The sequence below is a fragment of the Oryx dammah genome, unplaced genomic scaffold, assembly GCF_014754425.2.
Source record: "Oryx dammah isolate SB20612 unplaced genomic scaffold, SCBI_Odam_1.1 HiC_scaffold_26, whole genome shotgun sequence".
Lineage (NCBI taxonomy): Eukaryota > Metazoa > Chordata > Mammalia > Artiodactyla > Bovidae > Oryx > Oryx dammah.
Window position 1 is genome coordinate 27,010,225 of NW_024070210.1, and position 17,776 is coordinate 27,028,000.

The 17,776-nt window shown below is 38.5% G+C and overlaps 1 protein-coding gene across 4 annotated transcripts in view; it reads left to right on the forward strand.

Moving 5' to 3' along the window:
- The window catches only part of WDR89 (WD repeat domain 89), a 51,999-nt gene that overhangs the window by 465 nt on the left and 33,758 nt on the right, over positions 1 to 17,776 (forward strand). The window lies entirely within an intron of this gene.

The following is a 17,776-nucleotide window of genomic DNA, read 5'->3' on the forward strand; positions in this document are numbered from 1 at the left end:
CTCCTGGGTTGGTTAATTTTCGGGATCAGAAAAGCAGATTCTCCTCTGGGAAGAGATGTCCTGGAGTATGTAGTACTAACTGTGAGACTAGCTGCTCTGATAAGCACTTTACGTGTATTATGTCATTTAATCCACACAGCAACACCTAGAAGGGTAGATACTCATTTTCATGCGGAGAAACACATTACTCGTCTACGTGTTCTCTTTAGCTTCTTTCTAACCACTTGAGTGTGACATTCGGTTTCTATGCACGTAAAATTAAATTATGATATTGCTTGTAAAATGTTGGTCTTGTTTTCTTTTCTAATTTGAAGTTATTCTAGAAGTTAATACAACATACCTAGACGTAGGTCGATTGCTGTTGTCCAGGTAAAATAATCTAGTAGAAAGACATCGGAGTAGGAGCCATTTACTAACCTTTAACTGGCAAGACAACATCTCAGCCGCTGCTTTTTCCACTGCAGAATTGAATTCAGTACCAGACTTGACTGCTTCCTAGAGTTGTGAGGATCAAATGAGATAATGAATATAAATTATTGATGTTAACTACATAGGACTCTCTGATTTTCAATTTCTTTGCGGTAGAAGCTAGACTACTTTTAATATGCAATATATAATATACTTAAAATATTATACACACACACACATACAGAGGATAACATGCAGCCTATTACCACTTGAGTTGAAATACCTCTTAAGCCTATGGGGCCCACTTAGCTGCTTATCCAGCCAGGGTTCAGGATCTCATTCCCTATGAATGCAGAAATGGTACTTGTCTGGTTTGTATTCTTATCTTGCACTGCTGTAGACAGCATAAAGCAAAAATAGTTCAACTCATTTAACTGCTTTTCTGAGTTCTGATTACTTCTGGAGACTCTGAGAGGAAGTCCCATTTCTTTCCTTTTTTTCAGCTTCTCGTAGCCACTTATATTCCTTGACTTGTGGCCCCTATATTTTAAAAGCACATCTCTGAAATCTGTGTTTCCATGATCTTATCACCCTCTGCTTTCCTCTTAATGGGCCACTTGTGTTTACAAATAGGTCCCACCTAGATCAGTCAGTTCAGTCACTCAGTCATGTCCAACTCTTTGCAACCCCATGGACTGCAGCACACCAGGCTTCCCTGTCCATTACCAACTCCTAGAACTTGCTCAAACTCATGTCCATCGAATCGGTGATGCCATCCAACCATCTCATCCTCTGTCGTCCCCTTCTCCCATCTTCATTGTTGCCCACCATCAAGGTCTTTTCCAAGGAGAAAGTTCTTCACATCAACTAGCCAAAGAATTGGAGTTTCAGCATCAGTCCTTCCAGTGAATATTCAGGACTGATTTCCTTTAGGATGGACTGGTTGGATCTCCTTGCAGTCTAAGGGACTCTCAAGAGTCTTTCCAACAACACAGTTCAAAAGTGTCAATTCTTTGACACTCAGCTTTCTTTATAGTCCAACTCTTACATCCATACATGACTACTGGAAAAACCATAGCCTTGACTAGATGGACCTTTGTTGGCAAAGTAATGTCTCTGCTTTTTAATATGCTGTCTAGGTTGGTCATAGCTTTTCTTCCGAGGAGCAAGTGTCTTTTAATTTCATGGCTGCAGTCACCATGTGCAGTAATTTTGGAGCCCCCCAAAATAAAGTCTGTCACTGTTTCCATTGTTTCCCCATCTATTTGTGATGCCATGATCTTAGTTTTTTGAATGTTGAGTGTTAAGCCAACATTTTCACTCTCCTCTTTCACTTTCATTGAGGCTCTTTAGTTCTTTGCTTTCTGCCATAAGGGTGGTGTCATCTGTGTATCTGAGGTTATTGATGTTTCCCCTGGCAATCTTGATTACAGCTTGTGCTTCATTCACCCCAGCATTTCGCATGATATACTCTGCGTATAAGTTAAATAAGCAGAGTGACAGTGTACAGCCTTGGTGTACTTCTTTCCCAGTTTGGAACCAGTCTGTTGTTCCTTGTGCAGTTCTAACTGTTGCTTCTTGACCTAGATTTCTCAGGAGGCAGGTCAGGTTGTCTGGTATTCCCATCTCTTTTAGAATTTTCCACAGTTTGTTGTGATCTACACAATCAAAGACTTTGGCATATTCAATAAAGCAGAAGTAGAGGAAGGAAGTTCACAGTTCATATACAGTTGAAACCTGGCTCAGAGAATTTTGAGCATTCCTTCACTAGTATGTGAGATGAGTGCAATTGTGCAGTAGTTTGAATATTCTTTGGCATTGCCTTTCTTTGGGATTGGAATGAAAACTAACCTTTTCCAGTCCAGACCACTGCTGAGTTTTCCAAATTTGCTGGCATATTGAGTGCAGCACTTTCACAGCATCATCTTTCAGGATTTGAAATAGCTCAACTGGAATTCCATCACCTCTACTAGCTTTGTTCATAGTGATGCTTCCTAAGGCCCACTTCACTTTGTATTCTAGGATGTCTGGCTCTAGGTGAGTGATCACAGCATCGTGGTTATCTAGGTCATGAAGATCGTTTTTGTATAGTTGTTCTGTGTGATGCTGCCACCTCTTCTTAATATCTTTTGCTTCTGTTAGGTCCATAGCATTTTTGTCCTTTATTGTGCCCATCTTTGCATGAAATGTTCCTTTGGTATCTCTAACTTTCTTGAAGAGATCTGTAGAATTTCCTGTTCTTTGTTTTTCCTCTATTTCTTTGCATTGATCACTGTGGAAGCCTTTCTTATCTCTCCTTGCTATTCTTTGGAACTCTGCATTCAAATGGGTATATCTTTCCTTTTCTCCTTTGCCTTTAGCTTCTCTTCTTTTCCTAGATATTTGTAAGGCCTCCTCAGACAACCGTTTTGCCTTTTTGCATTTCTTTTTGTCGGGAATGGTCTTGATCACTACCTCCTGTACAATGTCACGAACCTCCATCCATAGTTCTTCAGGTACTCTCTCAGATCTAATCCCTTGAATCTATTTGTCACTTCCACTGTATAGTCATAAGGGATTTGATTTAGTTCATACCTGAATGGTCTAGTGGTTTCCCACTTTCTTCAATTTAAGTCTGAATTTTGCAATAAGGAGTTCATGGTCTGAGCCACAGTCAGCTCCCAGTCTTATTTTTTCTGACTGTATAGAGCTTCTCCATCTTTGGCTACAAAGAAATAATCAATCTCATTTCAGATTGACCATCTGATAATGTCCATGTGTAGAGTCTTGTGTTGTTTGAAGAGGGTGTTTGCTATGACCAGTTCATGCTCTTGGCAAAATTCTGTTAGCCTTTGCCCTGCTTCAGTTTGTACTCCAAGGCCAAATTTGCTGTTATTCCAGGTATGTCTTGACTTCCTACTTTTGCATTCCAGTCCCCTATGGTTTGTCAACAAAGGTCCATCTAGTCAAGGCTATCGTTTTTCCAGTGGTCATGTATGGATGTGAGAGTTGGACTGTGAAGAAAGCTGAGCACCGAAGAATTGATGCTTTTGAACTGTGGTGTTGGAGAAGACTCTTGAGAATCCCTTGGACTGCAAGGAGATCCAACTAGTCCATCCTAAAGGAGATCAGTCCTGGGTGTTCATTGGAAGGACTGATGTTGAAGCTGAAACTCCAATACTTTGGCCACCTGATGCAAAGAGCTGACTCATTGGAAAAGACTCTGATGCTGGGAGGGATTGGGGGCAGGAGGAGAAGGGGACGACAGAGGATGAGATGGCTGGATGGCATCACCGACTTGATGCACATGAGTTTGAGTAAACTCCAGGAGTTGGTGATGGACAGGGAGGCCTGGCGTGCTGCGATTCATAGGGTCGCAAAGAGTCGGACACGACTAAGCGACTGAACTGAACTGATGATGAAAAGGACATCTTTTCTGGGTGTTAGTTCTAGATCTTGTAGGCAGATAATCCACCTAGAGAATCCAGAGTGATCTGTCAATCTCAAGATCCTTAGTTTAATTACAAAATCCCTTTAACTTGTAAAGAAACATTCATAGGTTCCAGGAATTAGAGAAAGGATGTTCTGGGGGTGCATTATTTTGCTTGCCACAAAGAGTATAAAGAAGGGGAAAATAGGTTCTATACTAGTGCAGCGTAAAGACTAGTAGGGTATGCTGAAAGAAAAAATATTAAGTTACTTCTGGATTGCTATGAAAAGATCCTTAGTTAGCATAGTTTGGTGCTTCAGCTTTTCTACTGGGGAATAGAAGAGGTAGATGAGTATTCCTGTGATAATGTGAATACAAAGCCTGAATTAATCCCTTAGAAAAGTGAAATTTCTTTGAATTCTAGTCTGCCATAAAAGTTAATGTGAGTTTTGCATTCAGTTTCGTAATATTTGTGTTTGATACTGTTTTGAACTGTTGCCATATCATAACCTTGCTGTTCTAGGGAGAATAGAGTTTATTTTGTAGCTTCTTATAATAGCCAGTTTACTGTAGTCATAGGTGTGTCCCCTAGTTTAAGAAGCATGACCTCAGAAGATGGAGATGTATTATAAGGAAGTCAGTAAAGACAGTCTCATTCCTCCTAAGGCTAGAATATGCATGAGTCTTCATGGAGAACTGGACTGATAGTCCCTCATCATTAATACCCTCCAGTCCCCCCAGCAAGGAGACAGTAGCTCTGATGACTTCAGTTTTTACTTGTATCTTCAGAAGGTAACAATCTGTTGCCCTCATGTCTGGTTGGAATTAATAATTCTCAAGAGACAGAATCTGATGAGTGTGTTACCATCCAAGTATAGATATATTGAAATAAGATAATATATGAAAGAACTCAGTTCAGTTCAGTTTAGTCGCTCAGTCGTGGACCCCAGGGACTATAGCATACCAGGCTTCCCTGTCCATCACCAACACCGATTCCCTTCTTCAAGGGATCTTCCTGACCCAGGGATCGAAACTCTATCTCCTGCATTGCAGGCATATTTGTTACCGTCTGAACCACCAGGGAAGCCCAAGTCCTTTTTAAGTTGGCTCCCTTCCTGTGCCATCATCAACTCCATAGGAAAAAATCTCACATCCTTTGCCCTGAAAATAATGCATTGCAGTACAGCCATTTATCCTTGTTTTGTTTGAGCAGGTATCCAGCCACAGTCTCTTGGACCTTTCCAGAGATGGCTCTTGTATCAACAGTTAGCAGGGTACCAGATCAAGGTCTGAGCTACTCTCATAAAAGTAGGCATGAAGAAAAACTTCCATGGTATTTTTCCACAAATAACTTATTCCAAAATATTATTTTTCAGCTTCTTCTGTGCTTTTATTCCTTAAAATGCATGTCATACTACTGATTACAAAATTAGTTTTAGGCTACCTTCTTCGCAAGTCCAGTGTGAGTGATCTGCTTCCTAACTTAGGACTGTGAGGGTATAGTACACAGTCTTAGACTCTAATATATTTTTGTACACTTAAGGTACAGTTTATTGGGTATTTTCTTGGTAATTTTAACTTAAAAAAAAAAATCTCCCAGTAGTTTGAATTAAAAAAAAAAAATCCAAACCTAAGGTATTTCACTTGGGAGAAGGAAATGGCAACCCACTCCAGTGCCCTTGCCTAGAGAATCCTGTGGACAGAGGAGCCTGGTGGGCTGCTGTCTGTAGGGTCGCACAGAGTTAGAAATGAATGACGCAACTTAGCATGCATGCAACGTATTTCACTTACTAAATGTTTCTCTTTGGTTCACTAGTCTTCTGTTTCTTTGCCCTATAGTAATTCATATGAAATAAATATAGAGGAATGAATATTTTTGAAACTGTCTTTGAAACTGATAATCTCTGGGAAGCTAACATTTAAGTGATTGAGATGAATGATAGAAGTGTTATTTTTTTTTAATCCTAGAAAATAGTATTATTGTAGAGTTACATTATTTCACATTTATGCATTTAAAATTGGATTTATTTAGCTTTATTTTATTTTTTATTTTGTGGCCATGCCACGCAGTATATGAGATCTTAGTTCCCCTGCATTAGAAGCGTAGAGTCTTAACCACTAGGTCACCAGGGAAGTCCTCACTTAGCTTTAAATGCAGATTTTTCTTGGGTTCCAAGTTTATTTTAGCTGAATTAACTAGTTCATCATCTCAGTTAGATAACTTGTACATCATACAATAATGAGATTTTTAGCAAATAGACCATAAAACTTCATTATGTTTTCTACTGTACATTTTCTAACTTTTCTTGGCTATAAAGCAACTTGAAAAGTATAAAGCTTAAAATTTTGGCAGCATAATGTGATAAAAGAAGCACCTGGAGTCAGATCTATCTAGACAGTGTTAACTATTTAACTTCTCTGAGCTTCCGTTTGCTTATTAAAATAAGGATAATAGTATTTGTCCTATTTCAGGGTTGTGAGAAGTAGATGAAATGACAAATACTGTAGTCCTTAGAAAAATGTGGTTCTTTCATAAAATAGGTTATATTAAGTATCAGTAGTGCCTTAAAAGAGTTCAAATATAACACTAATTCTATTGTGAACTCCACTAGTTCATGTGATCTTTGAAATTTTGCTGTTTCATAAGTTGACTGGACCAAAATACAATAAAAATGCTGTCTGTCAAGTCTTTTAAGTTAATATTAGTGTTAGTTAATATTTGTCTCCAAATTTCATTGTCTTGCTAACAATAGAATTTTGTAGGAAAACTAAGAGCAACCTCTGTGCCATTATAGTTAAAATTATTTCTCTGGTAGTAGATTAGTTTCTCATATCAGTTAATATATTTCTTTTACATGGTCCTTTGTATTGGTATATATACAGAGGTAAGTGATGGTGCCATTCTCTCTGTGGACGTTCATTCTGATCATTCTTACTTTTTATTGGCTTTTTAAAAAAAGTTTCACTATTTCTTTTTTATTATTATTTAATTGGAGGAAAATAGCTTTACAATGTTGTGTTGCTTTCTGCCGTACAACAATGCAATATAGCCATAACTATATATATATATCACCTCCTCCTTGAGCCTCCCTCCCGTCCACCCCCATCCCAGCTCTGCAGGTCATCACAGAGCAGCAGGCTGGGCTCCCTGTATTACATAGCAGCTTCTCACCAGCTATCTTTCACATACGGTCATCTGTGTATGTTGATGTTAACATTCTCCATTCATCCCACCCTCTCCTTTCCACACTGTGTCCACAAGTCCATTCTCTATATCTGCATCACCGTTCCTTCACTGCAAATAGGTTCATCAATACCATTTTTGTAGATTCTATGTATATGAGTTAATATACAATATATTTTTTTCTCTTTCTGACTTACTTTACTCTGTATAACAAGCTCTAGGTTCATCCACCTCACTAGAACTGACTCAAATGTGTTCCTTTTTATGGCTGAATAATATTCCATTTATATATGTACCACAACTTCTTTATCCATTCACCCTTTGATGAACATCTGGTTTGCTTCCATGTCCTAGCTATTGTAAATAGTGCTGCCATGAATGTTGGGGTACATGTGTGTTTTTCAATTATTTTCTCAGGGTATATGCCCAGTAGTGGGATCAGTGGGTCATATGGTAGTTTGGGGCTTCTTGGGTGATGCAGTTGTTAAAGAATCCACCTTCAGTGCAGGAGACTCAAGAGACTCTTTTCCTGTACAGGAAAGATCCCCTAGAGAAGGAAGTGAGAACCTACTCCAGTATTCTTTCCTGGAAAATTCCATGGACAGAGGAGGCTGGAGGGCTGCAGTTGATGGGGTGGTATAGCATTGGACACGACTGAGCACGTATGCACATGTATAGTTCTGTTCCTAGTTTTCTAAGGACTCTCCATACTGTTCTACATCGTGACTGTATCGATTTACATTCCTACCAACAGTGCAAGAGAATTTCCTTTTCTCCAAATCTTCTCCAGCATTTATTCTTTGTAGATTTTTTGATGATGGTCATTCTGACTGGTGTGAGGTGATACCTCATTGTAGTTTTGATTTGCATTTCTCTAATAGTGATGTTGAGCATCTTTTCATGTTTTATTGGCCATTTGTATATCTCTTTGTAGAAGTGTCTGTTTAGGTCTTTTGCTCATTTTTTGATTGGGCTGTTAATTTTTCTGATATTGAGCTGTATGAGCTGCTTATGTATTTTGGAGATTAATCCTTTGTCAGTTGTTTCACTTGCAATTATTTTCTCCCATCCTGAGGGTTGTCTTTTAATCTTGCTTATTGTTTCCTTTGCTGTGCAAATGCTTTCAAGTTTAATTAGGTTTCATTTGTTTATTTTTATTTCCATTATTGTAGTTCAGTTCAGTTCAGTCCCTCAGTTGTGTCCGACTCTTTGCGACCTCATGAACCTCAGCACGCCAGGCTTCCCTGTCCATCACCAACTCCCAGAGTTCACCCATACCCATGTCCATTGAGTTGGTGATGCCATCCAACCATCTCATCGTCTGTCGTCCCGTTCTCCTCCCGCCCTCAATCTTTCCCAGCATTAGGGTCTTTTCAAATGAGTCAGCCCTTTGCATCAGGTGGCCAAAGTATTGGAGTTTCAGCTTCACCATCAGTCCCTCCAGTGAACACACAGGGCTGATCTCCTTTAGGATGGACTGTTTGGATCTCCTTGCAGTCCAAGGGACTCTCAAGAGTCTTCTCCAACACCACAGTTCAAAAGCATCAATTCTTCAGCGCTCAGCTTTCTTTATAGTCCATTTCTCACATCCATACATGACCACTGGAAAAACCATAGCCTTGACTAGACAGATCTTTGTTGACAAAGTAATGTCTCTGCTTTTTAACATGCTGTCTAGGTTGGTCATAGCTTTCCTTCCAAGGAGTAAGCATCTTTTAATTTCATGGATGCAATCACCATCTGCCAGAAGGCGATGACACCCCACTCCAGTACTCTTGCCTGGAAAATCCCATGGATGGAGGAGCCTGGTAGGCTTCAGTCCATGGGGTCGCTAAGAGTCAGACACGACTGAATGACTTCACTCTCACTTTTCATTTTCATGCATTGGAGAAGGAAATAGCAACCCACTCCAGTGTTCTTGCCTGGAGAATCCCAGGGATGGGGGAGTCTGGTGGGCTACCGTCTCTGGGGTCGCACAGAGTCGGACACAACTGAAGTGACTTAGCAGCAACTGCAGCAGCAGCCATCACCATCTGCAATGATTTTGGAGCCCAGAAAAATAAAGTCAGCCACTGTTTCCACTGTTTCTACATCTATTTGCCATAAAGTGATGGGACTGGATGTCAAGATCTTAGTTTTCTGAATGTTGAACTTTAAGCCAACTTTTTCACTCTCCTCTTTCACTTTCATCAAGAGGCTCTTTAGTTCTTCTTCACTTTCTGCCATAAGGGTGGTGTCATCTGCATATCTGAGGTTATTGATATTTCTCCTGGCAATCTTGATTACAGCTTATGCTTCTTCCAACCCAGAGTTTCTCATGATGTACTCTGCATATAAGTTAAATAAGCAGGGTGACAATATACAGCCTTGACATACTCCTATTCCTGTTTGGAACCAGTCTGATGTTCCATGTCCAGTTCTAACTGTTGCTTCCTGACCTGCATACCGGTTTCCCAAGAGACATGTCAGGTGGTCTGGTATTCCCATCTCTTTCAGAATTTTCCACAGTTGATTGTGATCCCCACAGGCAAAGGCTTTGGCATAGTCAATAAAGCAGAATTATTGTAGAAAGTGAGGCAAAGAGGATCTTGCTGTGATTTATGTCAGAGGGTACTGCCTATGTTTTTCTCTAAGAGCTTTATTGTTTCTGGTTTTACATTTAAGTCTAATCCATTTTGAGTTTATTTTTGTGTATGGTGTTTGGAAGTGTTCTAGTTTCATTCTTTCACATGTAGTTGTCCGGTTTTCTTAGGACCACTTATTGAAGAGGCTATCTTTTCTCCATTATATTTTCTTGCCTCCTTTGTCAAAGACAGGGTGCCCATAGGTGTGTGGGTTTATCTCTGGGCTTTCTATCTTGTTCTGTTGGTCTATATTTGGGTCTATGTTTCTGTTTTTGTCCCAGTACCATACTGTCTTGATGACTATAGCTTTGTAATATAGTCTGAAGTCAGGAAGTTTGAGTCCTCCAGCTCTTTTTCTTTCTCAAGATTGCTTTGGCTATCTGGGGTGTTTTGTGTTTCCGTACAAATTGTGAAATTGTTTGTTCTAGTTCTGTGAAAAATTCTGTTGGTAGTTTGACAGGGATTGTATTGAATATGTAGGTTGATTTGAGTAGTATAGTCATTTTGACAATATTGATTCTTCCATCCAAGAACATGGTATATCTCTTCATCTGCTTGTGTCATCTTTTATTTCTTTCAACACTGTCATAGTTTTCTGCATACAGGTCTTTTGTCTCTGGGTAGGTTTATTCCTAAGTATTCTTTTTGTTGCACTGGTGAATGGGATTGTTTCCTTAATTTCTCTTTCTGATTTTTCATTGTTAGGTATAGGAATGCAAAGGATTTCTGTGTATTATATTTATATCCTGTGACTTTACTGTATTCATTGATTAGCTCTAGTAATTTTCTGGTGGCATCTTTAGGGTTTTTTACATATAGTATCATGTCATCTGCAAATAACACCGTTTCTTAAATTTCAACAGAGCTAGTGAGGTTAAGAGCACAGATTCTTAAACCAAACTACCTGAGTTGAATACTGGCTCCAATTATAACTACTTTTTAGGCTGTTAGGAGAGTTAAATGAGTAAATATTTGTGAAGTGCTTGAAACAGTGCCTGACATACACTATTTTTTTTTAATTTACTTATTTTAATTGGAGGCTAATTACTTTACAATATTGTAGTGGTTTTGCCATACATTGACATGAATCAGCCATGGATATACATGTGTTCCCCATCCTGAACCCCCCTCCCACGTCCCTCACCTTCCCATCCCTCAGAGTCATCCCAGTGCACCAGCCCTGAGCACCCTGTCTCCACCTGGAGTGGCAATCTGTTTCACATATGATAATATACATGTTTCAATGCTATTCTCTCAAATCATCCCACCCTCACCTTCTCCCACAGAGTCCAAAAGACTGTTCTATACATCTGTGTCTCTTTTGCTGTCTAGCATATAGGGTTATCATTACCATCTTTCTAAATTCCATATATATGCATTAGTGTACTATATTGGCTGACACACACTATTAAGTAAATTCCTTCCTTGATGATTTTATTCATATATCATTCACTAAGTATTAATGTGAAATAATAGCAAGAAGAGAAGAAGTGCTAGATGATGGCTTATATTTTAAATTATATCTTGTACCTGACATTATTTTAAATCTTTCTTTAAGCCTATAAATACTTGGAAATTTGCACATCTAGGCATCTAAAATTGGCACTGGATTTCACATCATTGATATTACCACCGTCTTTTTAAAAACTTCCTTAGTATGAAGACTTTCCACATATATATGCTTTAAATATTTTAACTGTATGTCACTTGGTTATATGAATTCATTTTTGTTAGTGCCAGTAAGAATTATAATAGCACCACTTTATATTAAACTGTTTATTTTTAATTTGGCTACGCTGGGTCTTCATTGCAGCATGCAAGATCTTTTAGTTGCAGCATGTGGGATCCAGTTCCCTGACCAGGGATTGAATCCAGGCCCCCTGCATTGGGAGCACTGAGTCTTAGCCACTGGACTACCAGGGAAATCCTGAATGGCCATTTTAAAATGCTTTGTGAAATATGTTCTTTATATCATTTGAGAGGTAGTATAAGGAAATATTTAAGACTGTGGACTCTGAAGCCATATTTGAGTTCCAGTCCCTGTTCTACATTTGTGAGCGGAGTGACCTTTGGCATGTCACCTACCCTTTCAAGCTTTACTTCCTAATTATGAAATAGGGAAAGTAAGCATATCTACATTGTAGGGTGTCTGGGAGGGTAAATGAGATATGCATATAAGGCATTTAGAACAGTGCCTGGATTATAGCATGAGTTCAGTCTATCCTTAGTTACTGTTAATGTCACTGATGTATAAAGAAGAATTGGTAAACACAGCAAGTAGAAATGTGAGGAAACTAAGATTCAGACCGGATCTGTGATTTACTGATGATCACATGCAAAAAGAAACAAGTAAGGCCCCTCACTTCTAGTGCAGGTGTTTTCCCATGAAAAGAGTGTCTCCTTTTCTACCATTATCACCTTTTTGCTCACACATAATGACTAGGTACATCCAAGAGACATGTTCATTTTCCATTGTGTTTCCAACTCTTGGCTGCTTGTTAGAGTATTTTTATCTTGGTTCTAATTCTGTCAGACTGCCTCTCTTTCTCCATGAATCCTTCAGTCCTGCAGCATGCATGACAGGCATCTATTTTCAAGAAAGGAGAATAGATATTGAAACTAAATTTTTCATAGTGGTTAGTTTATTTTAAAACATTTGACTTCATTAGCCTATCATTAATTTGTATTTCATGTAGCACTGAATTATTTTTGCAGAGCTATTTTGTTCTTTCTAAACTTACCCTCCCCCACCCTGCCCTGCAATTATAAAGTCGAACTGAAGTTATTTCTTAGGAACTAAGAAAGGAGCTTGAAAATCACACAAATACCCTGAGCCATTCTAAAAATAGGAAGGATACAATTTGTGAATCATCAGTTTATTTTTTAAAATTTTGAAAGATTATAATTTGGATGTATTTTTTTGGCATCAAAAACATGTTTATATCATATGAGCAAACCAAGTAGTATTTAGTGCTCTATACTGGAATTTTGAATTTTTTTGATCCTGTAACATGTTTTGTGAAGGAAGAGTTGCATTTTGAACATTTTTGCTCCAAATTTGGGTGTGTAGGACTAGTTATTAAATTACATTCAAATCATCAGGTGTTTGTTTGCTAAATACTTTCTACATATAGGGTGTTGTTGCTAAATCCTAGCCCATTCTTCAGTTGTGCTTTCATGGTGCTTTCTAGGAGGTCGAGTGAATTGACCTCAAAACTGTGGTTATGGGTTGTTGTTGTTTTTTAATCAATATTGATAAGATTATTACTATTTAATTTCTCTAGAAAGGGGATAGCTACTTCTAAAGGTTGGTCTGTGTGTGTGTGTGTTTCCCGTCTTTGGCTATCATTGTTTTACATCTGTGGGTAGTTCCTTATCTTTGCCACCTTGTCTGCCTCTCTTGAGTGTATTTCATATGTGTTTGTATTTTTACACACCTCTCATGGGAAGTAGGATTTCCTGAGGCATGCTGTAGAGTTAGTATCCAGCTGATAAAAGATTGATATTAGAGAACTGAAAAATATAGTTACTGTCCTTAAGAAATTTATATTGGGGAAAGAAGCAAATATAAATATATAACACATACAACTAGGGATAAATAACATTTTAGTATATTTAGTATGTGATTGCTAAATGAGTAACAGTTGATATTTTGGCATTCAGAGTAAGTAGAAACACTTTAGGTTCAGTTAAGAAGGATTTTGTAGTACTGGTGAACTTTTAGCTAGATCTTAAAGCATGGGTATTATCTAGGTAACTCAAAATGATGTAGGATTCTTGGGAAGAGTAGCAACTCTTTTAGCAGTTGTATTGTGGAGAAAATATTTTGCCTATTAAAATGTTGAGTCTAGGCTTGCTATAAAATACATTGTGTAATTCACATGTTCAAATGTCTGCAGCCCATGTGAAACAACAATAGAATATATGTCACACTTTATGAAAGTTATTTAGTTTTATGAACTTAAGAAATGTTCGTGAAATCATATATTTGCTTTTATTTCTGATATACTGAATGTCAATATTTTTTACAAGATGAAGTTGGCATCTAAGAATAAAACGCTTACATGCTGTTTCTCCTGTGAGAAGTAAGAAATTTTCCCATTCTTGCCATCTTTGTTCAGGAGTCAGTCAGCTGTTGAATCAAGTGTTTCCTGTCGTGCTCTGTATCAGGCACGGAGGAAGTTATTATAGTTGCAGACGAGAGGTAATGGAAAACAGGAAGACAGTGGCAGGACAAACAATGAGGAGGTGGATGTGAAGGGCGATTTTCAAGGTAGACTTTATTAGCTGGTGGAATCTTGTCCTTGGCCTCCCTTTAATCATAGGTTGTTCTGAGATTTTGAGTCTTATTGACTGAGAAGACTGTGCAGTTAACAGAGATGAAGAATATATGTTTGAGTTACATTTTCAGTATATTTAATTTCAAGTTTTAGCAGCATCTTCAGGGGTAGAGGTCTAGGCAGACATTAGAAAAACAGGATTAGCATTTTAAAGAGAGATCAGTGTTGAGGATAAAAGCTAGGAGTTCACATAGAGGTAGTAATTTATATTGCCAGGGGAAGAGAGGAAAAGAACAACTAAGAAAGTCTTAGTTGTCCTGGGAACAGTTTAAATTTCTTCTGTTTAGAGACTTTGTAGTTAAGTCCTGAATGATGTTTTTTGTCATTCTCTAATTTTGGCAGCTGTTGCTTTTTTTCCCTCCTCATTACTTTAATTGGAGGCTAATTACTTTACAATATTGTGATGGGTTTTGCCATACATCAACATGAATTAGCCACAGGCGCACATGTGTCCCCCCCCATCCTGAACCCCCCTCCCACCTCCCTCCCCACCCCATCCCTTTGGGTTCTCCCAGAACACCAACTTTGAGTACCCTGCTTCACGCATTGAACCTGCACTGGTCATCTATTTTAAATATGGTAATATACATGTTTCAATGCTATTCTCTCAAATCATCCCACCCTCATCTTCTCCCACATAGTCCAAAAGTCTGCTCTTTACATTTGCGTCTCTTTTGCTGTCTTGCATATAGGGTCATCATTATTGTCTTTCTAAATTCCATATATATGCATTAATATACTGTATTGGTATTTCCCTTTCTGACTTACTTCACTCTGTATAATAGGCTCCAGTTTCATCTACCTCTTCAGAACTGACTCAAATGCATTCTTTTTTTTTATAGCTGAGTAGTATTCCATTGTGTATATGTACCACAACTTCTTACCCATTCATGTACTGATGGACATCTAGGTTGCTTCTGTGTCCTAGCTATTGTAAACTGTGCTACAGTGAACATTGGGGTTCATGTGTCTCTTTCAATTCTGCTTTCTTTGTGCACCTGTTGCTTAATGGCACTAGTCATTGGTGCCAAGAGCAAAGTAGGCAAGTATTAAAAAAGAATTTGATAGTTTAAGTCCAAGCTAAATGTCTTCATGTTTAGTAAAGTTAAAATTGACAGTACATTATTTTCAGTCCTTTTTATTCTTCACATCAGATCTATATAGTAAATGTGGAATTTTTTTTTCTCTTAATATCTGGCTTTTGCAGGATGGTTCAAGAATTAGGCCTTTTGTTGGTTATTTCTCTGATATCAGGATCTTTCACTGTGTTCAGAGAAAAGGAAATGAATTTAGAACTTAACTACGTTCTTATCTTCCTGTGATATGGCACAGAGTGATTAAGAACAATGGTCTATCCTATTGAATCTTTACACAAACATAAAACTATAAATATTTATGTTTAAGGGTTTTTACCACTCTTTTGATTTCTATTTCAACAGATCCCTTTTGGTTATTCACCTAGACTTTGAAATGTAAAAGATGTCTTTAACTATCAATTTATAAATATTTATAATACATAGCCTTTTGTATGAGAGATGTGGTGACATGATTATAAGCTCTCCAGTATCAGGAAGCCTCATTCTGGCTTAATCTTATTTTAAGTACTGATTAACAGTGGAAATTAAAAGAATGTTAAGGTGTTCTTCACACAGTATGTATATTCAATTTGACGTCAGTTGTCATGGTTAATCATGGGCTTCCCACATGCTGCTAGTGGTAAAGAACCTGCCTGCCAATGCAGGAGATGAGAGACACAGGTTCGATCCCTGGGTCTGGAAGATCCCCTGGAGGAGGGCATGGCAACCCACTCCAGTATGCTTGCCTGTAGAATCCCACAGACAGAGGAACCTGGCAGGCTGTGTATGGTCCATTGGGTCACAAAGAGTCAAACGTGACTGAACTGACTTAGCACAAACACATTGTTAACAGCATAGGTGTGTGTGTGTGTGTGTGTGTGTGTGTGTTTATATATGTGTGTAAAGTCTAATAAGTTATTCTGCAAGTTTATCATTTGACACTTGGATTTCTTTGAAATTTTCTATGCTGACACTAGTCTTATGGGCCAGCTATCATTTTGATCACTTAATATGTAGTACTTAATTTGTATCTTATAACAACCCTAATAGGTTGTCTTATAATAACCCTAATAGGTTGGAACTGTTAACCCCTATTTAAAGAATAGAAGCTGAAACACATAGCTAGTGAAGCCAGAATTTGAACCTTGACATTCTAGCAGTGTACTCATCCTCTTAACTATTGTACAGTACCTATTTCTGTAAGTCTTAGTTTCCTCACCTAAAGGGCAGTAATAAAAAGATTATTTTTTAGAGTTACTGATTGGTAGGACTAAATAAAGCAATGTTTGTCGAGAGACTGATTCAGGATCCTAGATATTAATGATCAGTTAATACTTATTTGGCTACTTTTTTTGAGTTCATCTGTTTCTTTTTTCTTTGTCTCCTTTAGAGTTTTTGTGTTGTTGGAAGAGGGTGTTTGCTATGACCAGTGCATTTTCTTGGCAAAACTCTATTAGTCTTTGCCCTGCTTCATTCTGCATTCCAAGGCCAAATTTGCCTGTTACTCCAGGTGTTTCTTGGCTTCCTACTTTTGCATTCCAGTCCCCTATAATGAAAAGGACATCTTTTTGGGTGTTAGTTCTAAAAGGTCTTGTAGGTCTTCATAAAACCGTTCAACTTCAGTTTCTTCAGTGTTACTGGTTGGGGCATAGACTTGGATAACTGTGGTATTGAATGGTTTGCCTTGGAGACGAACAGAGATCATTCTGTCGTTTTTGAGATTGCATCCAAGTACTGCATTTCGGACTCTCTTGTTGACCATAATGGCTACTCCATTTCTTCTGAGGGATTCCTGCCCGCAGTAGTAGATATAATGGTCATCTGAGTTAAATTCACTCATTCCAGTCCATTTTAGTTCGCTGATTCCTAGAATGTCGACGTTCACCCTTGCCATCTCCTGTTTGACCACTTCCAATTTGCCTTGATTCATGGACCTGACATGCCAGGTTCCTATGCAATATTGCTCTTTACAGCATCGAACCTTGCTTCTATCACCAGTCACATCCACAACTGGGTATTGTTTTTGTTTTGGCTCCATCCCTTCGTTCTTTCTGGAGTTATTTCTCTTCTGATCTCCAGTAGCATATTGGGCACCTAATGACCTGGAGAGTTCCTCTTTCGGTATCCTATCATTTTGCCTTTTCATACTGTTCATGGGGTTCTCAAGGCAAGAATACTGAAGTGGCTTGCCATTCCCTTCTCCAGTGGACCGCATTCTGTCAGACCTCTCCTCCACGACCCACCCGTCTTGGGTTGCCCCACAGGCATGGCTTGGTTTCATTGAGTTAGACAAGGCTGTGGTCCTAGTGTGATTAGATTGACTAGTCATAGCAAACACCCTCTTCCAACAACACAAGAGAAGACTCTACACATGGACATCACCAGATGGTCAACACCAAAATCAGATTGATTATATTCTTTGCAGCCAAAGATGGAGAAGCTCTATATAGTCAACAAAAACAAGACCAGGAGCTGACTGTGTCTCAGATCATGAACTCCTTATTACCAAATTCAGACTCAAATTGAAGAAAATAGGGAAAACCTCTAGACCATTCAGGTATGACCTAAATCAAATCCCTTATGATTATACAGTAGAAGTGAGAAATAGATTTAAGGGCCTAGATCTGATAGAGTGCCTGATGAACTATGGAATGAGGTTCGTGACATTGTGCAGGAGACAGGGATCAAGACCATCCCCATGGAAAACAAATGCAAAAAAGCAAAATGGCTGTCTG